Source organism: Schistocerca nitens, chromosome 7 (genome assembly GCF_023898315.1).
Source record: "Schistocerca nitens isolate TAMUIC-IGC-003100 chromosome 7, iqSchNite1.1, whole genome shotgun sequence".
In the NCBI taxonomy this organism is placed as follows: domain Eukaryota; kingdom Metazoa; phylum Arthropoda; class Insecta; order Orthoptera; family Acrididae; genus Schistocerca; species Schistocerca nitens.
This window is the reverse complement of record NC_064620.1, coordinates 269,962,729-269,989,487: the sequence shown is the minus strand read 5'-3', so window position 1 is coordinate 269,989,487 and position 26,759 is coordinate 269,962,729.

Genomic DNA, 26,759 nt, shown 5'->3' with positions numbered 1-26,759 from the left:
CATTACGAAACGAGAATTTAAGGTAATAGATGAATTTTGTTATTTGGGCAGCAAAATAATTAAATGTAGGCTGGCAATAGCAAGAAAAAGTCTCTGAAGAAGTGAAATTTGTTAAAATCGAATATAGATTTAAGTGTTAGGAAGTTTTTTCTGAAAATATTGGTATGGAGTGTAGCCATATATGGAAGTGAAATATGGACGACAAACAGTTTGGACGAGAATAGAAGCGTTTTGAAATGTGGTTTTACAGAAGAATGCTGAAGATTAGATGAATAGTTTACGCAACTAATGATGAAGAGGTCCCATACAGCGAGGAGCGTAAGGAAATATGCGGAAGACTCGCACCGCCGACTAGGCACTAGCGGAAGTGGTTTGCCATTGCCTTCCTCCGACCGTAATGGGGATAAATGATGATGATGACGACACAACAACACTCAGTCATCTCGAGGCAGGGAAAATCCCTGACCCCGCCGTGAATCGAACCTGGGACCCCGTGCGCGTGAAGCGAGAACGCTACCGCAAGACCACGAGCTGCGGACACGTAACTGATGGGGAGGTACTGAAGAGAATTGGGGAGAAAACAAATTTGCGGCGCAAGACTAGAAAAAACGATCGGTAGACGACACATACTCTGAGGCAGCAAGAGAAGAGGAACTTAGTGCAGGAGGGAAGTGTGTGGGGAGAGACCACGTGGTGAATACAGTAAGCAGTTTCAGAAGGTTCAAAAATGGCTCTGAGCACTATGGGACTTCACATCGCAGGTCATCAGTCCCGTAGAACTTAGAACTACATAAACCTAACTAACCTAAAGACATCACACACATCCATGTTCGAGGCAGAATTCGAACCTGCGACCGTAGCGGTCGCGCGGTTCCAGACTGAAGCGCCTAGAACCGCTATGCCACACCGGCCGGCAGTTTCAGAAGGATGTAGGTTACAGTAGCATAGAGAGCTGCATCAAATCAGTCTTCTGACTGAGGGCTACAACAATGAGAAAAAGTTCATTTGAGAAGTAGACTACCGATTTCCTGCTCCACGCTTCCCGGATCTGAGAATATGCTACTTCCCTAATTACTTCGACGTCGACGGTACCCTACGTTAAACTGTTCGTTTTTCGTTGCTTTTCATGTGTACTTAGTTCATCCTTTTGTCCACGTGTTGCTCTATCGCGGGAACTATGTGGTGAATATCGAAGACTGTTGATGCAAACCGCAGGGAACGGAGAGAGGTGAGGGGGAGCAAGCGGAAGAAGAAGATGAAGGGAAAACAGATGACCACAGGAGGAGGAGGAGGAGGAGGAGAAGAGGCGGGACCAGGATGTGGACGTGAGCAGGGAGGAAGCAGCGGCCGGTATCGTGCGCGGCTGCGGCTGCGGCTGCGGCTGCGGCCGCTGCGGCGTCGCGTCGTATCGCGGCCGCTTCCTTCCGCCTCCCATCCCCTGATGTAGCTGCCCGCTGTACACAGCGTGCGGTCGCATCCTTGCGCTGTTGCTGATATGCGACCACCGTATTGCATCAGACCAACATCCAGAGTGGGTCCCCGGCTTTGCCCACCTGGTTTTCAGTGTCTAACGCTGAAGATTGATCCCATCTGCTGTCAAACTTCGAAGTGAATCTTCCTCCTTTTTTCATTCCAGATGAAGAAATTACAAGAACTGAACCGAAGTTTCCGTTACTTTCCGCAGATGTGCCGTACGGCAGTAAGGCTGATACTATCACCTTCTACACTACTGGGCATTAAAATTGCTACACCAAGAAGAAATGCAAATGATAAACGGGTATTCATTGCAAAAAATAGATTATACTAGAACTGACATGTGATCACATTTTCACGCAATTTGGGTGCATAGACCCTGAGGAATCAGTACCCAGAATAACCACCTCTGGCCGTAATAACGGCCTTGATACGCCTGGGCATTGAGACAAACAGAGCTTGGATGGCGTGTACAGGTACAGCTGTCCATGCAGCTTCAACACGATACCACAGTTCGTCAAGAGCAGTGACTGGCGTATCGTGACGAGTTATTTGGTTGGCCACAATAGACCAGACGTTTTCAGTTGGTGAGAGATCGGGAGAATGTGCTGGCCAGGGCAGCAGTCGAACATTTTCTGTATCCAGAAGGGCCCGTACAGGACCTGCAAAATGCGGTCGTGCATTATTCTGCTGAAATGTAGGGTTTCGCAGGGATCGAATGAAGGATAGAGCCACGGGTGGTAACACATCTAAATTGTAACGTCCACTGTTCAAAGTGCCGTCAATGCGAACAAGAGGTGATCGAGACGTGTAACCAATGGCATCCCATACCATCACGCTGGGTGATACGCCAGTATGGTGATGACGAATACAGGCTTCCAATGTGCGTTCACCGCGATATCGCCAAACACGGATGCGACCATCATGATGCTGTAAACAGAACCTGGATTCATCCGAAAAAATGACGTTTTGCCTTTCGTGCACCCAGGTTCGTCGTTGAGTACACCATCGCAGGCGCTCCTGTCGGTGATGCAGCGTCAAGGGTAACCGCAGCCACGGTCTCCGAGCTGACAGTGCATGCTGCTGCAAGCGTCGTAGAACTGTTCGTGGAGATGGTTGTTGTGTTGCAAACGTCCCCATCTGTTGACTCAGGGATCGAGACGTGGTTGCACGATCCGTTATAACCATGCGGATAAAATGCCTGTCATCTCGACTGCTAGTGATACGAGGCCGTTGGGATCCAGCACGGCGTTCCGTATAACCCTCCTGAACCAACCGATTCCATATTCTGCTAACAGTCATTGGATCTCGACCAACGCGAGCAGCAATGTCGCGATACGATAAACCGCAATCGCGATAGGCTAAAATCCGACCTTTATCAAAGTCGTAAATGTGATGGTACGCATTTCTCCTCCTTCCACGAGGCATCACAACAATATTTCACCAGTCAACGCCGGTCAACTGCTGTTTGTGTGTGAGAAATCGGATGGAAACTATTCTCTTCTCAGCACGTTGTAGGTGTTGCCACCGGCGCCAACCTTGTGTGAATGCTCTGAAAAGCTAATCATTTACGTATCACAGGATCTTCTTCCTGCTGGTTAAATTTCGCGTCTGTAGCACGTTATCTTCGTGGTGCAGCAATTTTAATGGCCAGTGGTGTAGTTTTAAAAAAATGGCTGATTTATTCAAAGAGAACACTTTCACAAACTGATCCACCCTTATGCATATGGGTACTTGGCTCTTTATTGATTGATGGAGCTGTTGGTTGTTCTTCTGAGGGATGTCAAATTGGCCCGTTACGTCGTCAACATCGCGAGCTGCTTGGAAGACCCTACCCATAATACTCTAACCATTCTCAACTGGGATCAGACTAGGCGACCTTGCTGCCAAGGTTCACGCACGAAGATACACGTTAAGCACGAAGTCAAGGAGCAGAAACTATCGCCGAGTGCGAGTGGGCATTATCTTACTGAAATGTATGATGGACAACTAACCAGAAAGTAGAATGTCATCGACGAACTGCCGTGCTCTGAAGGTGAAGTGCATGACAACCAAATGAAAAGAAATGGCACCCCAGCTCATCGGTCCTCGTTGTCGGGCTGTATGGCGCGCGACAGTCAGGTTGGTATCCCAGCGCTGCCTGGGGCGTCTCGAGACTCGTCTTCTCTGGCCATTGGGGCTGAGTTTGAAGGGCGACTCATTATTGAAGACAATTCTACTACTGTTAATGAGATTCCATGCCGAAGACGCGCATGAAGACGCCCCAGACAGCGGTCAGGTACCAACCTGACTGTGGCTCTCCACGCGGAGTGACAACAAGGAGTGATAGTCTGGGGTGGCACCGTTTCGTAGCTGGAACCCTATGGTTGCCATTCACCGCACCCTTCCAATACAGCGGTACGCCGAAGATATTGTACGCAGCGTCTTCTTGATCTTCATGGCAAGCCATCCTGGGTTCATTTTTCAACAGGATAATGTCTGCCTGCACACGGCGATAGTTGTTTTCTTCGCACTTGCCAGACCCTACCCTGGGCAGAAAGGTCGCCTGATCACTCTCCAGTTCAGGACGTTTCGAGCATTTGGGCGTGGCTCTCCAACTAGCTCCGGATTTTTGCGTTCTAATGTGCCGATTGCAGATAAATAAATTTTTTGAAAATATTATCAGCGATCTTTTATTAATATTATAAGTAAAAAACTCAGTATTTATCGCAAATTTCTGTTAATCGGAGTGACCGGTTTCAATCCTTAAGGATCATTTTCTAAATTTACATCTACATCTATACTCCGCAAGCAACCTGACGGTGTGTGGCGGAGGCTGCCTTGAGTACCTCTACTGGTTCTCCCTTCTATTCGTCTCGTATTGTTCTTGGAAAGAAAGATTGTCGGTATGCCTCTGTGTGGGCTCTAATCTCTCTGATTTTATCCTCATGGTCTCTTTCGCAAGATATACGTAGTAGGGAGCAATATACTGCTTGACTCCTCGGTGAAGGTATGTTCTCGAAACTTCAACAAAAGCCCGTACCGAGCTACTGAGCGTCTCCCTTTGGATCTTCTTTGTTTCTTCTATCAACCCTATCTGGTACGTATCCCACACTGGCGAGCAGTATTCAAGCAGTGGGCGAACAAGTGTACTGTAACCTACTTGCTTTGTTTTTTGACTGCGTTTCCTTAGGATTCTTCCATGAATCTCAGTCTGGCAACTGCTTTACCGACGATTAATTTAATGTGGTCATTCCATTTTAAATCACTCCTAATGCCTACTCCCAGATAAATTATGGAATTAACTGCTTCCAGTTGCTGACCTGCTATATTCTAGCTAAATAATAAAGGATATTTCTTTCTGTGTATTCGCAGCACATTACACTTGTCTAGGTTGAGATTCAATTGCCATTCCCTGCACCATGCGTCAATTCGTTGCAGATCCTCCTGCACTTCAGTATAATTTTCCATTGTTACAACCTCTCGATATACTACAGCATCATCTGCAAAAAGCCTCAGTGAACTTCTGATGTTATCCACAAGGTCATTTATATGTATTGTGAATAGCAACGGTCCTACAACACTCCCCTGCGGCACAACTAAAATCACTCTTACTTCGGAAGACTTCTCTCCATATAGAATGACATGCTGCGTTCTGTTATCTAGGAACTCTTCAATCCAATCACACAATTGGTCTGATAGTCCATATGCTCTTACTTTGTTCATTAAACGACTGTGGGGAGCTGTATCAAACGCCTTGCGGAAGTCAAGAAACACGGCATCTACCTGGGAACCCATGTCTATGGCTCTCGTGGACGAATAGCGCGAGCTGGGTTTCTCACCATCGTCTTTTTCGAAACCCATGCTAATTCCTACAGAGTAGATTTCTACTCTCCAGAAAAGTCATTATACTCGAACATAATACGTGTTCCAAAATTCTACAACTGATCGACGTTAGAGATACAGGTCTATAGTTCTGCAAATCTGTTCGACGTCCCTTCTTGAAAACGGGGATGACCTGCGCCCTTCCAATCTTTTGGAACGCTACGCTCTTCTTGAGAGCTACGGTACACCGCTGCAAGAAGGGGGGGCAAGTTCCTTCGCGTATTATGCGAAAAATCGAACTGGTATCCCATCAGGTCCAGCGACCTGTCCTCTTTTGAGACTATGAAATAACATACGTAGAGATAGAGAGATCTTTGCAGTATCGTATATACACTGAAATACAAACTACATATACCCAGAACGGCAGATGGACTTCCATGGAGCAAGCTGCGCCGACCATCGATGCTGAACTGACTCCTAAATGGATAGGCAGGGAGTGGTCTTAAATAGCACAAGTTCCGCTCACCGTTATGTGTATGACATCAGTGCTAACCAATCAGAAGTATAGTGTGTACTATTAGCATAAAATGTATTACAGTAGTCTATTCTTCTAAGATTTGAAGAAGAGTTTGTAACACCCCACCCGTCACTTATCTGGTTTTGGTGTGTGTTCACCCCAGGTAATTGACTAACAGATCAACAGAGAGTGCAAAACTGCCGCAATGTCGGATAACGCAAAGAAAGTAATAAGACCCTGTGACTCCTGATTGAACTGCGGTGGCAGTGTTGACATAAATTGGTTCAGAATTGATCCCTTTTAATTAAAAAGGGGTGCACATTGATGTTATATTCAGGTATTGAACACCAGATGCAAATGTTGAACATAAAATTAATTAAGAAAGTGGCTTGGGATTTCAACTACTGGATTGAAAACAGATGCAGTCGATTAGCGCAGATTTATTTTAACTCACGACTGTCAATCATCGCATTACATGACTCTCCTAACAGGTAATAAATTGCGTTTGCGTGGAGTAAAGCGCGAAAAATCAAAAGTAATTCCTGTCGACTGACCCAGGTGTAATGCGAAGTGCGAGAAGAATTCTACAATACACGGCCAATGGAACCCTCGTGGAAACTTTGCCGACATGATCCAGCAAATTAATCAGTGGCCGGAGCAGGCGCAATATCACCGAATTCAGCGTGGCGGAGTGGTGTCATTGTGTGGACGTCGGCCGACCTCGTGGTGCTGCAAGGCTGCGCTCGTCTATTCACTCCTAGCTATCTTGCTCAGTACATAGCTGAACCAAAACTTTCTATCTCCAAGCTCAATCGTTCCATTTGCTAAGTGCTAAACTGCAGAGATACTCACTCTTTCTCAGGTAAGCTGAGTAAAGAACGCCACGTCCGCACTCTAGGCAAGCTGGGAACGGAAGACCTCTACTGAGACTTTTGCCAGTCTGCTCTTCGCCTTGGTTTCCCCTCCAGCAAAATCACTTACGCTAATTGCAGCGCAAGTCCCGTTAATTATGCGTCGCTTCCCAGCGCCAACCAATGCCTGCTCTGGGAAGTGAACAAATTCCTACAAAATTTCGCTTCCTCTCAACTTCTTCTATTTAGCTCCCCCCAGGCCACCCATCAAGTTTAGCGTCTGCACAACACCAAGTTTTCCGGAATTCTGACTCCCAGGAGAGTACTTCAAATTCCTTGGTCCTACGTTCCCATCGGAGGCCGGCGTATTCCATTCTGTCGCTCTTCACCTGATTTGCTTCAGACTCTGCGGACCATGAATTCAGCATGAAGTTGCTATAGTCACGAACATGCATATTTTGACCTCTGTTGACCGCTCCACCGTAGCTTTCTGTGGCTTTCTCGCATGTTTCACAGAAAATAGGACAACGGACATTTATCAACAGGCATACAAGTTCTCCATCTGTTTCCCGGTACACCAGCATGGAGTCGAGGTCAACCACCCACTCACTGTCACTCATCTTAAGGCGGCTGGAGGCCGCGCCGCGTTACCGCTTTCTCAGAGCTTGAGCCGCCCTAAGCTGCCTATTGTCACTTCCCTTAGCCACACCCCAGCCGACCACGGTCAACTCTAAATACTTCCATGGGGTAAACTAGCGTCCAGTAAATCGACTCGTTTCCACAAAGTTTTCATGTCGTGTGAATTACTTTAAAACCATCACCAGACATTAATTATTCCAATACGTCCATACTATACCCTCTGCAAGATGCATTGTGCCTTGTCAGTCATTTTGTTCAGCCCTACTGTTCGCTCAATGTGAGTTAGGTGATCTTTAATGACTTCAAGTAAGGGGCATAGTTCTTGCCATCTTACAAGTCATAGTTAAAATACATCTTAGAGTTGCTATGAAATAGCTATTCGTCAGAAAATACAAACTGTAGTAAATAATTATCTTAAAATAAACTAGTCTAGGCTGCCCCCGGTTACCTGTTCCATAAAATACGTTCTGTTCGCAAAGACATATGAAATAGCTGTCAAAGGTTGATATAGCCATAGAGAGAAGCTACTAGCATAGATAATTTATATGTTGAAGGTTGCCGTAGAAACGGCGTCCTCTATCGTTACGACATTCTGAAAAGCTGGCACAGAGTGCTGTAACTACCTGCCATTCTGTGTATATGCAGTTTGTAATTGTATTTCAGTGTATATTCGATACTGTAAGGATCCCTCCATCTGTACATATGTTATTTCATAGTCTGAAGATGATCCTTAAAGACTGAAACCGGCCACTCCGATTAAAAGAAATTTGCGATCAAGACTGTGTTTTTTAATAACCAATTGCTGATAATATGACATGATATTTCTCAGGAGGACGTCCAACAATCCAGCCAAATAACTACCTGCATAAGGCCAGAGGCGGACCTAAGCGTTACTAACTTGCCGAATTTGTGAAACTTTTTTTCTTTGGTAAACCATCCAAATTTTTTTGAAACTGTAATCATTTGTTTGTCTGTACATCTACATCGCATCTACCAATTTCCGTCCCGCTCGGATAATTCTTTCGTGGTGCGTCGTTTTTTTTCTGTGTTAGAGTGCGTTACACTATGACTCAAATGAAGAAAACAGAACCTTTCAATCTAACAAGGCAACCACACGGATATGACGGCTTTGCATTTTTTTATGCATATTTATGGTGCACGAAGTTCAGAATTTAAATATCAGTCAAACGAAGCCGTATGCTGCAACCCTGAGACACTTTCGAGAAACTCGACTGAAGTTTTCCGATTATCTTTTAATACGCTAACGTAAGATCTTTCTTTTTTTTCCGAGAAGCAGTGTGGCCCTATGTTACACATGGGGTGAGCGGAAGGCGGAGCGGGGAGGGGGAGGGGTAGGAGGGTGGTCTGAGTTTGATTCATCACACAATCAAATTTTTAAACAAAGGTGCATCTTCTACGATTATTTATGCGAATCATTATTTTGTAATTATTTTTTAAAATTCAAACGATCTTGATTAACAATATTTTATAAAGATCAGTAATTAAGAGTTTATGTTTGCAATGAAAACTGGATTTTGTATACGATATGTACTTATAAATAAGAGCACGTGCAATTTTTAAAAAACGAGAATTAAATGTGTTACTTAGCATGTATGTGATTAATTTTATAATTGAATGGCCTTGGTATTCGAACTGTACGGCAAATGCGCAAAAAATAATGAACGAAACGAGATTCGACCGAGCGATTGCCAGTCTGGATATCAAACTCCATAATATTCCCCACTCTTTTGGCTACAAAACCCTGTTTTTCAACATAATCACCATTCAGTGTGACTGGGAGACCTGTTTGCCCTCACGTTACTGCCTTACTGGTCAATGTTGTAACCAACGTCTTGATGCATCAATAACCTCCCCATCATGCACGTACTGCTTCCTGCGCAGTATATCCTCCATTGAGCCAAACAGACGGGAGTCGGCAGATGCGAGATCCGGACTGTAGGGTGGTTGAGTTATAACCGTCCAATGAAGTTTTGCATCTCCCCTCGGATGCACAGACTTGTCAAGGGCCTTGCGTTTATATGGAAGTTCGTTTGCATTTTTGTGGCGACGAACATGCTGAGGCTGAGACCACCACAACAGAGATGATCGTTGTCCAATGAGAGAGGACATCAAGCAGAATATCCCTTCAGAGTTCCAGAAGACCGTCACCACGACTTTACCGACTGAGAGGCGACTTTGACCTTTTTCTTCGGAAGAGCACTGGTGTGGCGCCACTCCATGGATTGATGTTTTGTTTCCAGATGAAGTGATGAACTCATGTTTCATCGTCCGTGGCAACGTTCGACAAAAAATTGTTACCATCAGCCTCGTAACGCGCAAGCAGTTCCGCGCAGATAGTCCTTCGTTGCTGTTTATGCTATTTTGTTGAGCGGCGAAGAACACAGTGGGCACGCATCTTTAAGTACTCCATGTGGTAGACGTGTGTGTTGACGTACGGTTGTGTAGGGAGGTGTTTGATTGTAATCCGTTGATCACCTCCAATAAGTGTGTCCACACGTTCAACAATGCAGACACAGTTTTTCGCGGCCGGCCTGCAGGGTGGATATCGGACAGGTTTGCGCGACCTTGTTGCGATGATTACAGACGCTTCGCCCAACGACTCACCGTGCTTTTGTTCTCTGCCTTGTCTCCATAGACATTCTACAAGCAGCTATGAATATCTGCGATGCTCTAGTTTTCCTTCAAAATAAACTCAATGACAGATCTGTTCGGATCGCACCTCGGTTACAGACGCCATTTTGAAGGCTATATATCTCGCCGCCACCTTACGGAACTATATGAAACTATAGAGGCTGAAGTGGGAATATCCCACAATGTCCCGCAACAGATTCTGCATTTCTCCAACCGAAATTTGCCGCGAAGACCGTGTTGCATTACTTATTAAATAGAAAACGCACCTTCGTTTAAAAATAAATTGCTCCACGAAGCGAATGACGACCCCCCCCCCCTCCCCCCCCCACCTCGCCCGCCATTCCACACAGAGTATACAAGTACTCTATGACAGAGTCACGCTGCTTGTCTGAAAATCTACCTTATTTTAGCGTATTAAAGGTGGTCCGAAAAATTAAAAGCCGACTATCTCGAGAATTTTTAGAGTTGCATCAAAGAGCTTTGACTAATCGATATTTGAGTTCTGAACTTCACGTAGCATTATCAAACAATGGTCAACGATTACCGTCTGAATCAAGGAAAAATATAACAGTCATGAGGCATGGCGGCCAATGACATACAAATACAAGGTCGATGCGAAGTCCAACGATAAAATTTTCGATATCGTTCAGTGATATTTTGGGATGAGGGCGCGCTGGCCTCTAAAAACTCGTCAGAGAGTAATCAGAATTCGGGTCCTGTTATGGCACCTGCTTAGAAGGTACTCTTCATTTGTGTGGTCATATCGTCGGTTGTTGCTTTATAAATATCGAAAGCATTTTAATTCCGTCTTTGCAACTGCAAGAAAATGCATGTTTTGCCACCAAGTGTACTTAGTTTTATTGAAATAAAAAACTGCCAGTGGTCTGCACTGAGAGAGTTTTTGCAATTATTTTTAATTTGTTGCTTTCGATATGTACCTACACAGCTATTGCAGCACTGGAAATATGTTTTGATCACGCAGAGTATACATTAGTTCAAGACGTTCCTCGGTACGAAGGACAGATCCTGAGATAAAAAAACTTTACACTCACAGTTGTAAGTAGGCTGTTTAGGTTTTTTGATTGGTAACGCCACCTCTGTATGAAAATCACTGGCTGTGCTGTGTGCAGTCTGTGGCTGCTTTGCATTGTTGTAATACTCGCCATTGTAGTGTTAGGCAGCTGGCTGTGAACAGCGCGTAGCATTTCACAGTTGGAGGTGAGCCGCCAGCAGTGGTGGATGTGGGGAGAGAGATGGCGGGGTTTTGAAATTTGTCATGAACTGCTATATATATATATATATATATATATATATATATATATATATATATATATATATATATGATATTAAGGTAAATACATTGTTTGTTCTCTATTAATATCTTTCATTTGCTAACTATCCCTATCAGTAGTTAGTGCCTTCCATAGTTTGAATCTTTTATTTAGCTGGCAGTAGTGGCGCTTGCTGTATTGCAGTAGTTCGAGTAACCAAGATTTTTGTGAGGTAAGCGATTTGTGAAACGCATAGGTTAATGTTAGTCAGCGCCATTTTTTTTGGAGGGAGTTTTGAAAGTCAGATTGTGTTGCGCTAAAAAAATATTGTGTATCAGTTTAAGCACAGTCTCGTGTATAATTGTTCTAAGGGGACGTTTCATATGTCGACCCTTAACCGAGGATACCTCACTGGAATCTTCTGATTTTTTTCTTGTAGTTTGTGTAATTAGTGTAGCTATTGTTTATTGCTAGCGCGTAATTGTAGACAGAATCTCCTTTATAGTTGCAGTCTTTCATTGTTGTACAGTAAAACAGTTGTGGCATGCATGTAGATTTGCACCAAGTATTTCGCAGCTGCGCTTGCAATTAACTACATATTATTTTCAGTGCTATGTTAATGTGTTCTCTTATTTTTGCTCTTCAAATTGTGCTTTTCTGTGTTATCGTCTGAAATATTGTGACAATAATGGCGTGTGAAAAACGTAACACTAGGCTCCAAAGTAAACTGAGAAATAATAGTGACAACGAGTGTAGCTTGCCAGCACCACTGTGTAATGAATTAACAGACGTTCAAAGTAGTTATTTGGTAACTGTGCATAGGGAAATGGAGCGGGCTGCAAACAATGGCGTAGACAGTGAAACAGGTAGTGAACAGGGAAGCATTATCGATCGATCGCTCGGCAACAGCTCGCCTCAGGAATCCGAAATGACGGGACACAATTTTGCAAATACTGTAGATTCAGGTTTTGCGTCTTCACCGTTTTTTCAAATGAGTCAAGACACATTTTCCGCTTGTCAAAATGTGAATGTTGCCGGTGCAAATTCACTGCCGAAAAGCACTGAGGAACATGTTTCAGACATCAGTGCATTGTTATTACAATTAATGCAACAAATGGGAGAAAAGCTTGAAAAGTTAGACACAATGGAACAACACCAGAGACAAACACAGCAACAGTTAGACACAATGGAACAACACCAGAGACATACACGGCAACAGTTAGACACAGTGGAACAAAATCTCAAAAAGTTAGACACAGTGGAACAAAATCTTAAAAAGTTAGACACAATGGAACAAAATCTTCAAAAGTTAGACACCACACTTGAACAAACACGTGAAGATTTAACTACTGAGTTACATAACATTGAATCGAAATGTCAAAAAGTCTGTAATGACGTAAAAACACAAATTTGTGAGCATTTTCAACCTATTTTTTCGCGTCATGAAAATGCATTACTGAATCACGAAGCAGCCATAAAAGAACTGCAAACTATTGTTCATCAAAATCATGAGACCCTGCAAGCTAAAATTGACTCAGTTGCATCTACCGATTCGGTTATGCAACTTGCAAAAACTCAAGAAAACTTAAAGGACACAGTGGATACTCTGAAAATTGGTTCAGAAAGACACATGAAGGAAATTAGTTCATTATCAGAGAAAGTAGTTGAACTTTCGGATCAGCTAAATAATTTATCTACGAAGGTAGATGATAATCTGAATGACACAAAACCGGTAGTCTTTAATGACACAGAAGAGAGCGAACAAATTAGGAAACTGAAACAAAATCTGAATCAAATTAATACGCAACACGAAAGAGAAATCCGGGAAGTACAAGATCAGCTGACACTGGTAATACAAGAATTACGTATTTCAGAGGACATTCGCGCTCCAACACGGGAAGAGGGACTTAGAAATACGGAAAAGCCGCAAAATAATAACACAGGGCATTTCGGAAGTTATGAAAGAAATGGGCAATGTGCACCGAATTTTGAGATGGAACGGCCGACACGACCTAACAATGACCGATATGCGACTCGCCGACATGATGATTTTGACTATAAGCTGTTCATTACTACACGTAAATTCAAAACATTTAAGAATTCTGGCAACGACATTCATCCACAAGCATGGCTCCATCAATTCTCTCATTGTTTTCCTCCCAACTGGTCGTTAGAACACAGATTAGAATTTATGTGTGGCTACTTAGAGAATGAACCAGCTGTAAGAATGCGATCGGTCATTCACGATTGCCACAGTGAAGGAGAATTTTACCATGCCTTCCTCTCAGCATATTGGTCTCAAGCCACACAAGACCGAGTAAAACATGGCATCATAATGATGAAACATTTTGAACAATCTGAATTCTCCAGTCTTGTGAAATACACTCCTGGAAATTGAAATAAGAACACCGTGAATTCATTGTCCCAGGAAGGGGAAACTTTATTGACACATTCCTGGGGTCAGATACATCACATGATCACACTGACAGAACCACAGGCACATAGACACAGGCAACAGAGCATGCACAATGTCGGCACTAGTACAGTGTATATCCACCTTTCGCAGCAATGCAGGCTGCTATTCTCCCATGGAGACGATCGTAGAGATGCTGGATGTAGTCCTGTGGAACGGCTTGCCATGCCATTTCCACCTGGCGCCTCAGTTGGACCAGCGTTCGTGCTGGACGTGCAGACCGCGTGAGACGACGCTTCATCCAGTCCCAAACATGCTCAATGGGGGACAGATCCGGAGATCTTGCTGGCCAGGGTAGTTGACTTACACCTTTTAGAGCACGTTGGGTGGCACGGGATACATGCGGACGTGCATTGTCCTGTTGGAACAGCAAGTTCCCTTGCCGGTCTAGGAATGGTAGAACGATGGGTTCGATGACGGTTTGGATGTACCGTACACTATTCAGTGTCCCCTCGACGATCACCAGTGGTGTACGGCCAGTGTAGGAGATCGCTCCCCACACCATGATGCCGGGTGTTGGCCCTGTGTGCCTCGGTCGTATGCAGTCCTGATTGTGGCGCTCACCTGCACGGCGCCAAACACGCATACGACCATCATTGGCACCAAGGCAGAAGCGACTCTCATCGCTGAAGACGACACGTCTCCATTCGTCCCTCCATTCACGCCTGTCGCGACACCACTGGAGGCGGGCTGCACGATGTTGGGGCGTGAGCGGAAGACGGCCTAACGGTGTGCGGGACCGTAGCCCAGCTTCATGGAGACGGTTGCGAATGGTCCTCGCCGATACCCCAGGAGCAACAGTGTCCCTAATTTGCTGGGAAGTGACGGTGCGGTCCCCTACGCCACTGCGTAGGATCCTACGGTCTTGGCGTGCATCCGTGCGTCGCTGCGGTTCGGTCCCAGGTCGACGGGCACGTGCACCTTCCGCCGACCACTGGCGACAACATCGATGTACTGTGGAGACCTCACGCCCCACGTGTTGAGCAATTCGGCGGGACTTCCACCCGGCCTCCCGCGTGCCCGCTATACGCCCTCGCTCAAAGTCCGTCAATTGCACATACGGTTCACGTCCACGCTGTCGCGGCATGCTACCAGTGTTAAAGACTGCGATGGAGCTCCGTATGCCACGGCAAACTGGCTGACACTGACGGCGGCGGTGCACAAATGCTGCGCAGCTAGCGCCATTCGACGGCCAACACCGCGGTTCCTGGTGTGTCCGCTGTGCCGTGCTTGTGATCATTGCTTGTACAGCCCTCTCACAGTGTCCGGAGCAAGTATGGTGGGTCTGACACACCGGTGTCAATGTGTTCTTTTTTCCATTTCCAGGAGTGTATTTTGAAGACATGTTGCACAAGAATCAGTACCTGTCAAACCCACACAGCCCCTCAGAACTCATCTGCATTTGCTTAATCAAATTACCTGAACATTTACGACATATTATTTTAGCAGGACGTTGCAAAGAAGACATTGAGGCTTTTCAGGGACAGTTACAAGAACTGGAAATTGACACTGACAATCGGGGAACGCGGAAACAGGAACACAACAATTACAGGTCACATCCGTCGCAATTCCGCGATGAAAGAAATAATAACTGGACACGACAAGGCTATTGTTACAACGTAAATCGTGACCAAAACAGACACCACCCGTACGCCAACTGTTGGCAGATTAGTAGTTACAGAGAAAGATCGCATTTCCGTAGTAACGAATATGACAGAGATTACCTTAGAAACAGACAATATGGGAACCAAAACAATTATCATCAAGGGAGACAGAATAACTTTAGACGCAACGGTCCAGCGCGCAGTTACGATTCAGGGAGAAATTCTCCACCACGTGACCGACAAGAAAGAAACTATGAAATCTACCGACATGACGACAGACGAGATAATCATAACGACAGACCTGAATTTCATCAGAACTGGCGGGATTCAAACAGAGCAGGGCACTTTCGACAACGTGAATTTGTAGAAGCTAGGTCTCCTAATCCCAATAACGACGCGCGCCAATAAAGGAACAGACAATGACTTGCACCGCAGGCAGCCACCTGCGCCGGCTGGCTCAGAGAAAAATAACACAGACGCTAACCTTGAGAAAAGATTTAGCATTCCTTACCGACGTATAAAACATGACAATTGCTTTTCAGTTGAAAGTCTGCGTACTAGGAAGAGTAAAGGTTTACACCACATTTCACATGTAAAACCGTTTATTGAATGATAATCTGCTTTTGAACTTTGTCTTTGCCATATAACTTTTCACTTTACATTGCTAGTATGCTTTGTCAGACTTAGAATCTGTTAACATACAACAATGTTTGAAGTTAACTATCCAGTCAAGTACCAAGAGAACGTATTTAAACAGAAATTACGAATGCATTGTTATAGTGAACAGACTTCAAAGTGTTATTGTGTGTGTACATTCTTGCTTGGTAGTTGCACGATTATGTAACGACTATAAGGCTTACATACTTAGAACATTTACCAGTACTGCTAATGAGATTTTAATGCAACATTTTGGTTTACTTGAAAATAAATTATGGATTTAAGGTGCTTTCTGAGAGATACCAGATGACACAATGGTTAGTTTATGTGACAGCTACACGATTTTATCACAACACTACTAATGAGTGACAATTTACCTTGTTGCTTTTGCGGTGTATGTTTTATATCTGCACAGTTTTTCGGTATTATTCTGTAAAGTAAAACATGTTTTAGTAGTAACTTTTGTGGTATAGCAACAATGAGACAGCCTTTTTCGTGGCACAACAGTATGTTACTGTACAGTACTTTCTTCATCACGCCAATAAGCATAACAACTAAGATATCTATACGCAAAGCATTTCACTTTTTTTTATCATGAGGTAAGTACATTGACTTCAGCAGAACTTTGCTTACAGAGGACGATAACTATGACAGTTCCACAGAATTATCTTACAGCAAGCCGTACATTTAGCGCTACAGGACATGCATTTGAGTGATTAATTGTGTACTTAAAACATTTCTTTTTTTAAGATATTTGAAGTACAATGATACAAAGGTTTTCCGTGATAGATTTCATTCCATTGCTGTAATCTGTAACACCTGAGGTTATAATTACATTAATCCTCAGGGGGGTACGCGCCTACTTCGTGTACCATGTGTTTGGCAAGCACAAGGAGCCCTAGCTAATATGGTATTTGCTTATACAACTTTACACATCGGTACCATATTTCTCTAACACATAATTACACAGCTATCTGATCATTTACCTGAGAGAGACAAACACTTCTTTACTACATCAGTGACTCATGCTTATGTAATTACACAGTTGGGTAACTTCACACTTATGAAATTGTATTTTGTCCGTACTTTTGTGAACTGTTCATATGTTTTCGGACCCATTGTGATGTTATGAGAGCTTTGAATGATATATTTGGTATGGGATCATGATTTTTAAAGTACGTTTGAGGCAGATGACACTTTTGACATGAGCAGAGAATTTTTTTTAGGTTTAGAAATTATTGGAGGAAGCTACGACGTTTTTGAGATTTGACTGAGGTGTTTTGATGTTATTTTTACGATGACGATGTGCACTATGCTGTTGAGATATGTTTATGATCAATAAGATGATGCTACCGTATATGAGGAATAAGAAGGATGTTGGAAACCAAGAATCGTACTTCAAGAGTTGTGAAATGTGTGTAAATGCGTGAATGTATCACAATGCCGGCGAAAATTTTTTGGACACTGTTATATTCATAGGATTTTGTTTCTACACATTTGTAACCAAATTCTCAACCTGAGAATTTTTTTATATGAGACTGTCACTATAGCGAAAACTGCTCTCGTAAATATTTCGGTATGAAAGGTAAGTGACCATGACGTAATTCGTTGTGAGTGGCCAGGTGTGCCAGCCGCCTTGAGAAAAATCCATTAGGTGGTAGAAAAAAAATAAAAGGGAGGCCATTATCCTCGCTATTGACATTCCTTTGTAGAAAGCATCGTAAATACGACACGCTAATAATAACGTGGAAACATTCTTACATCTGCACACCTGATTAGGACAAGTGTCTATCTACGAGAATTGAGAGAATTTCTACTAACTTATGAAATGCCTCATGACTACTGAATGATTATTTTATGCTTTACTTTGTACATAGTTGCTTATTTCATTTGATATCTGGTTTCCAGCTGTCTTGCAGCATTGGTTTCGTAAAATAAAATTAAATGCATTTGCTAATGTGAACACTTTCTGTCAACAGATCTATTAAATAATAATTTTGTGATCCACATTCTTCAAAAAAGGAGCACTTGGAAAGGAAAGAACAATAAGAAGGGACTAGTAACAGTAACTGCATACATAATATTATTTTCAAGTACATGGTAATATTTTTTTTTACAATACGTTGCTGTGGTGCACCACTTTAATTACATAGACATTAAGATGTGAACAGACATTTCCCTTATATGCATTGTTGTCTTTAGTGTACTATTTTTTCTGCTTGAGCTTTGTCATGTTTAGGTATAAATTATTTCATTTTCTGCTGTTTGCCAGGCATAATGCTACTAAATTTCACTTTGTATTACCCTGTTAAGCTAGTTTTGCTACTGATTTATTTTTCTTGTTTGCTGCACAGTGCCTTATATTAGTTGTAATATTGCAATTGCTTTGCCTATTTAAATTTTTTGTCATTGATGTTTGTGTTAATTGTTTTATGCTGCTGCATTGCCTCGTCCCTTAGTTTAGCATCTGAGCTCAGTAGATTTATGTTAGCTTAAGAGGGGTAGACTATATAAGAAACTAACTATGATGAATTGGAAGAAATGCATTGAGAAGTTATACGAAAAAAAGTACAGAAAGCAGGTATAGATAGGACTTTTGGAAATAATGAAGAGCGAAGGGAGATCTCCGAGCAGTAAAGAAAGTTTTGTTTGCAAAATACTGCAGTAGAACAAACCCTGTCCTTTCCTTGTATTATTCCGCTATATGCTTGTGTACCCTTGGGTATTTATGTTTTTCCTGTATTTATATGTTTATCTGATAAGACTTGTGTTGTAGAATGTTTCTAATACTCAGCTACATTCACTATGATGAGGAATACTGTTATCCTCAAATATAATATGTTATTTACCTTGTAAATATGCTTAGACATTATTTATTAGGTTTTGTTTTAATGCTCATGTGTGAAGTTGAGGTTTCGAAAGTTATTCTGATCTTTTATGTATGTACTCATGTCATAATTCCTGTAACACTGACGTATATGTTATTTCGATTCTTTTGTAAAGCCTGTATTACAAATGTTCTCTGTATTGTTATGTTCTTTAATGATGTATTTTTGTACCTTTGTAATTGTATTCTTATGTTATAAAATTGTAATTGACACCAGGTCATCAAATTAAGTAACTTGTAAGTTCCATTTCACTGCACACATTTCTGTTGGTCAGAGTATATGCACAATATGTGAAAAAAAGAGGACTGTTAGTGTTTGCACGTGTGTTGATAATTCAGCAAGGGACTGGTTAACAGCATTGCTGGTTCTAAGGACAATTCAAAAACTTTGTGAGTGTACAAGTGGTGGTTTATGGACTTGCTATATTCTCCGCAAGACTCTTCGATGGTGATTGTGCACCTGCACAGTCGCAACAGATGGCTGTTGGCCGTCTCTACAAGGTCTACAGTGGGTCTGCACCTCTGGTGGCCCACCAATACCATACTCTCTACCAGGGCTACAGTGGGTCTGCTCTGTGATGACCTACCTACAAATATTCTTCAAAACGTCGACTGACTCTGCTGTGGGTTTGCTCTGTTGTGGCCCATTACCTGTCTGCATGTCAAGAGTCAGCACTGTCTTTCCGTTGGAAGGACAACACTACTTCTTCAAGACTGCATGGAAATCCACTACTTCTGTGTGCAATTTCTTTTACTAATGATACTTTGTGAAAAAAAAACTGTATTTACTATTATGATGAATGATCAAAACTATCTTTATGGGCTGTGAGAAAATTTTAGCTTTTGACCAACATTGTATCAATAAGTGTGTGCATTTGATTTCTTTGTTATTGTAATTACGATTATGAAAAATTTTAACAAATATGTATTGCCCAGTGCCCAAAACAATTTGTAAAATTTTTTGTGGGGAGCATGGGGGCTATGTAAGCAGGCTGTTTAGGTTTTTTTATTGGTAACGCCACCTCTGTGTGAAAATCACTGGCTGTGCTGTGTGCAGTCTGTGGCTGCTTTGCATTGTTGTAATACTCGCCATTGTAGTGTTAGGCAGCTGGCTGTGAACAGCGCGTAGCATTTCACAGTTGGAGGTGACCCGCCAGCAGTGGTGGATGTGGGGAGAGAGATGGCGGAGTTTTGAAATTTGTCATGAACTGCTATATATATATATATATATATATATATATATATATATATATATATATATATATATATAAAGGTAAATACATTGTTTGTTCTCTATTAATATCTTTCATTTGCTAACTATCCCTATCAGTAGTTAGTGCCTTCCATAGTTTGAATCTTTTATTTAGCTGGCAGTAGTGGCGCTTGCTGTATTGCAGTAGTTCGAGTAACCAAGATTTTTGTGAGGTAAGCGATTTGTGAAACGCATAGGTTAATGTTAGTCAGGGCCATTTTTTTGTAGGGATTTTTGAAAGTCAGATTGCGTTGCGCTAAAAAAATATTGTGTATCAGTTTAAGCACAGTCTCGTGTATAATTTTTCTAAGGGGACGTTTCACAGTATACTGAAACAAGTAAACGAGACAAAAATGTAACATAGGATACACAGATGTGTGCTATAAATACGCTAGTAGTAACGCAATAAAGGATGATGAAATGCCGTTGGTACACAATACAGATATTCGCAATTAAAGCAATATCAATGACGACGAATGTATATTAACAATAAAATTTTTAATGTGGTGGGTCTGCAGCTGCAATGAGTTCTTCAAATGATTTCATCATGTCTTCGGCTGACATTTTTATTTGATGTATAATTGTAAAAACAGGAAGGAAAATTTGAGCTATACCTTCGTCTGGACTGTTGATTTTGACCTAATCAACACTACTTTGAAGCACTATGCATTTCTTAATGTCAAAGACAACATCACAGCAACACTCCTGAGTTAATAACGAGCATCAAAACGGATACAGGGATTAGTGAACACAGGGTTGTCGTAGCGAGACTGAATATTGTAACCTCCAAATCCTCCAAAAGTAAACGAAAAATATATATAATCAAAAAAGCAGACAAAAATTAACTTGACGCCTTCCTGAAAGTCAATCTCCACACCCTCTACATTAATAATGTAAGTGTAGACCAGATGTGGCTTGAATTCAAAGAAATATTATCGGCAGCAATTGAGAGATTTATACCAAATAAATTAACAAACGACGGAGCTGATCCTCCTTGGTACACAAAACGGGTCAGAACACTTTTACAGAAACGACATGCCAGATTTAAACAGACGCAAAATCACCAAGGTTGGCGGTCTTTTACAGAAGCTCGAAATTTAGAGCGGACTTCAATGCGAAGCGCTTATAACAGTTCCCACAACGAAACTTTGTCTCGAAACCTGGCAGAAAATCCAAAGAGATTCTGGTCATATGTGAAGTATGTAGCGACAAGAAACAATCAATGTCTTCTCTGCGCTATAGCTATGGAGATAGTGTCAAAGACAATGCTGCCAAAATAGAGTTACTAAACACAGCCTCCCGAAATGCCATCACAAAAGAAGACGAAGTAAATATTCCAGAATTCGAATCAAGAACAGCTGCCAACATGAATAACGTAGAAGTAAACATCCTCGGAGTAGTGAAGCAACTTAAATAACTTAATAAAAACAAGTCTTCTGGTTCAGACTGTATACCAATTAGGTTCCTTTCGGAGTATGCTGATGCATTAGCTCAATACTCAACAATCATCTACAACCGTTCGCTCGACGAAAGATCCGTCCACAAAGACTGGAAAGTTGCACAGGGCACACCAATATTGAAGAAACGTAGTAGGAGTAATCCACTTAATTACAGCCCCATGTCATTAACGTCGATATGCAGCAGGGTTTTGGAACATATATTGTGTTCGACCATTATGAATTACCTTGAAGAAAACGGTATATTGACACACAGTCAACATCAGAAAACATCGTTCTTGTGAAACACGACTAGATCTTTATTCAGATCGATTCCATATTTCTAGATTTCCGGAAGGCAATTGACACTTTACCACACAAGCTGCTCGTAGTGAAATTGCGTGCTTATGGAATATCGTCTCAGCTATGTGGCTGGATTTGTGGTTTCCTGTCAGAGAGGTCACAGTTCGTAGTAATTGACGGAAAGTCATCGAGTAAAACAGAAGTGATTTCTGGCATTCCCCAAGGTAGTGTTATAGGCCCTGGGCTGTTCCTTATCTATATAAACGATTTGGGAGACAATCTGAGCAGCATCCTTAGGTTGTTTGCAGATGACGCTGTCGTTTATCGTCTAATAAAGTCATTAGAAGGTCAAAACAAACTGCAAAACGATTTAGAAAAGATATCTGAATGGTGCGAACATTGGCAGTTGACCCTAAATAACTAAAAGTATGGGGTCATCCACATGAGTGCTACAAGGAATTCGTTAATTTTCGCTTACACGATAAATCAGTCAAATCTAAAGGCCGTAAATTCAACTAAATCCCTAGGAATTACAATTAAGAACAACTCAAATTGGAAGGAACACAGCCGGCCGGTGTGGCCAAGCGGTTCTAGGCGCTGCAGTCCGGAACCGCGAAACTGCTGCGGTCGCAGGTTCGAATCCTGTCTCGGGCATGGATGTGTGTGATGTCCTTAGGTTAGTTAGGTTTAAGTAGTCCTAAGTTCTAGGGTACTGATGAGCTCAGGTGTTAAGTCCCATAGTGCTCAGAGCCATTTGAACCTTTTTTTTTTTTAAGGAACGCAGAGAAAATGTTGTGGGGAAGGCTAACCAAAGACTCAAGGACTGCGTTTTATTGGCAGGACACTTAGAAAATCTAACAGATTTACTAACGAGACTGCACTACACTTGGCCGTCCTCTTTCAGAATACTGCTAAGCGGTGTGGTGTCCTTACCAGATAGGACTGACCGAGAACATCGAAAAAGTTCGAAGAAGGGCAGCACGTTTTGTATTATCACGAAATATGGGAGAGAGTGTCACTGAAATGGTACAGTATTTGGGGTAGACATTATTAAAAAAAAGAGGCTTTTTTCGTTGCGACGGAATCTTCTCACGAAATTCCAATCACCAACTTTCTCCTCCGACTGCGAAAATGTTTTGTTGACACCGACGTACATAGGGAGAAAAGATCGCCACTATAAAATACGGGAAATTAGAGCTCGTACGGAAAGATATAGGTGTTCATTCTTTCCGCTCTGGACGAGATTCGAATAATGGAGAATTGTGAAGGTGGTTCGATGAACCCTCTGCCAAGCCCTTAAATGTGATTTTCAGGGTATCCAAGTAGATGTAGGTGTAGATTTTTGGATCTTAATGGTTACATATGTCTCGTGTGTTTTATGTAATGTTATCAACTTCGCCGCTAGTTTTTTCTTTGATTTAAAAAAGTGGAGGCAGTTTTAACCCTGTACCACGGGTCGAAGGGAGGTGGCGACTTTTGATTATCTACTTTTTTTCGAGTCTTCAGTCTTCTGACTAGTTTGATGTGGCTCACGACGAATTCCTCTCCTGTGCCAACCTCTTCATCTCTGAGAAGCACTTGCAGCCGGCCAGAGTGGCCGAGCGGTTCTAGGCGCTACAGTCTGGAACCGGGTGACCGCTACGGGCGCAGGTTCGAATCCTGCCTCGGGCATGGATGTGTGTGATGTCCTTAGGTTAGTTAGGTTTAATTAGTTCTAAGTTCTAGCGACTGATGACCTCCGAAGTTAAGTCGCATAGTGCTCAGAGCCATTTGAACCAAACGCTTGCAACCTACGTCCTCAATTATTTGTCGGTGTTCAATTTCCGTCTACCCTGCACTTTTTACAATGTATAGCTCCATGCTCGCACTAGATCACAAAGTCTGACAATCATTATTGGAAGGCAACATGTGCAGGTGAAACCGAACTGCATGACAAAACTTCGGTGATTGTTTCGGGATTTGTCATAAGGCGCACGTGGTATGTAGTAGCTCGTTACAGAGTGATAATGCAATTAAGCAAATGCAACTATATGGTAGTATGTTGTATGTTAAACGGGGACCTAGAAACGACAGAGAGGCTCCGTCCCCGCCGCAGCCGCAGTGGTCCACAATCCCAGACGACTACCGCAGTCCACTTCACTCCTCCGCCGCCCCATACCGAACCCAGGGTTATTGTGCGGTTCGGCCCCTGGTGGATCTCCCCAGGGAACGTCTCACACCAGACGAGTGTAACCCCTATGTTTGCGTGGTAGAATAATGTTGGAGTACGCGTACGTGGAGAACTTGTTTGCGCAGCAATCGCCGACATTGTGTAGCTGAGGCGGAATAAGGGGAACCAGCCCGCATCCGCCGAGGTAGATGGAAAACCGCCTAAAAACCATCCACAGACTGGCCGCCTCACCGGACCTCGACACAAGTCCGCCGGGCGGATTCGTACCGGGGACCAGGCGCTCCTTCTCGCTCCGGAAAGCCGTGTGTTAGACCGATCGGTTAACCAGGAGGGCAACGATGTGGTACAAGAGAGCTTCTCGAGTCAAAAACATCTATGATGTGTGTATGCAGACTGAAGCGGCGAATGAAAATTTCTGTCAAACCCGTGATTCTAATCCAGGTCTCCTGCTCACTTTGGAGATGCACTAACCACTGCACCACCCTGGCACACTGCCTTTGCACACCTGCACGGAGGGGTGAATGGGAATTTCGATGAGGCGTGCTAGGTAGTCTGTGCAGTTCTGCAAACCACCTGCGCCTTGATGGTGAAGGGGTTAGCGCATTTGCCTAATGAGCAGGAGACCCAGTTTCGAATCCCGGCTTTGATTCAAATTTTGATTCGTCGCAACTGTAATTCAGATTTTTTTTACCTGTATTACCTTTGTTTCTGTGAAAATCGACAAAACATACACCACAAACAGTAAACATACCCATACTGTTTTGTATCACTATCAACACAGAACAGTGCCGGCAAAACAAACACGAGACAGAACAAAGCAGACTTGAGGGCGCAGAGTGAAATGGGCATTACCTGCCATTACCACAAGCGCTAGAACGAAGACAAGGAACGCAAGAGAAGAGAAGGCGACGAAACGACGTCGGCCAGTGGTGCGCCCACCAGGACCGCACCACGACAGAAGAGGCCTCTACAAGAGCAGAATATAAGTGCCGCTCCTGCCAGCCTCCGCCGCTCAGCATTAGGACAGAGTTCGCTCAGTTGTAGACCGGCACTCGCAGAACAGTTATTAGTGAACCATAACCATTGCTTACTTGGACATTGGCTATAGCGAAGAAAATTACATATTTGCATGTCGCCCATCGCTTGTGACACAGTTGTAAAGCCTAAGTGTAGTCAGTCTTCTTAGTTGTAACAAAAACTGTTAATCTTATTTGCTTGATTTGTTGTATAGCATTCCGGGGACGCAGCATCATTTAAGCACCATGTGAGCGACGAGTGCGCCGGACCCCACACCTTTCACAATAATAGGTATCCTCACTTTATGAAATACGTTTCTTCCCAAACAAGACACACAGCGCATACTGTCGTCATTTCGACCTTTGTGTAAATATTTTAAATGCAACACAAAGATAAATAGGACTAACACACGAATTACTGTGTAACGAGTCACCGGAGGTGGCAGGTTCCTTTTACCTCGAAAAACTCTGTAAATGTTCCTGAAAAACTTCCGAAATGTTGTCGGTGGAGGTTGGAATAACCGAAAAAAATTATAGCATAATATTTTTATGACTCATCACTTTTTTCGGCATAACAATAGCCCCTTGTGTGGAACTTACATAAAAAGTCAATCTCTGGTTATCCAGTGAATGGCTGCAGTTGTACAGATGGGTGGAATGTAGAATTCTAATATGACACATCGTGCTTTTTCAATTAATTACTATTGAAATACATTTTTAATTTTTATGTCGCTGATACCTTCAACCACAGAAAACTGACTTCATGTACGATAGTATAACTAACTGTGTTATAAGCAGAATGTTCCACTAACGGTACATATTAGAGTTTTAAATCGAAATAAATGAGTTCATTATATTACAAACTTCTACAAAAATTTGTATTAATGCAATTATTTGTCTGAGTCAATTATTTTTTCTTTACAAAAAGCTTGACTTAATGTTTTAAAATCAAACTCAGCTTAACTGGTATCAGAATGGCTAGCTTTGGTCTTCAGTCCAGAGACTGGTTTAATGCAGCTCTCCATGCTACCCTATCCTGTGCAAGCTTCTCCATCTCCCAGTACCTACTGCAACCTATATCATTCTGAATCTGCTTAGTGTATTCATCTCTTGGTCTCCCTCTACGATTTTTACCCTCCACGCTTCTCTCCAATACTAAATTTCTGGTCCCTTGATGCCTCAGAACATGTCCTACCAACCGATCCCTTCTTCAATTCAAGTTGTGCCACAAATTCCTCTTCTCCCAATTCTATTCAACACATCCTCATTAGTTATGTGATCTACCCACCTAATCATCAGCATTCTTCTGTAGCATCACATTTCGAAAACTTCTATTCTCTTCTTGCGTAAACTACACTCCTGGAAATTGAAATAAGAACACCGTGAATTCATTGTCCCAGGAAGGGGAAACTTTATTGACACATTCCTGGGGTCAGATACATCACATGATCACACTGACAGAACCACAGGCACATAGACACAGGCAACAGAGCATGCACAATGTCGGCACTAGTACAGTGTATATCCACCTTTCGCAGCAATGCAGGCTGCTATTCTCCCATGGAGACAATCGTAGAGATGCTGGATGTAGTCCTGTGGAACGGCTTGCCATGCCATTTCCACCTGGCGCCTCAGTTGGACCAGCGTTCGTGCTGGACGTGCAGACCGCGTGAGACGACGCTTCATCCAGTCCCAAACGTGCTCAATGGGGGACAGATCCGGAGATCTTGCTGGCCAGGGTAGTTGACTTACAA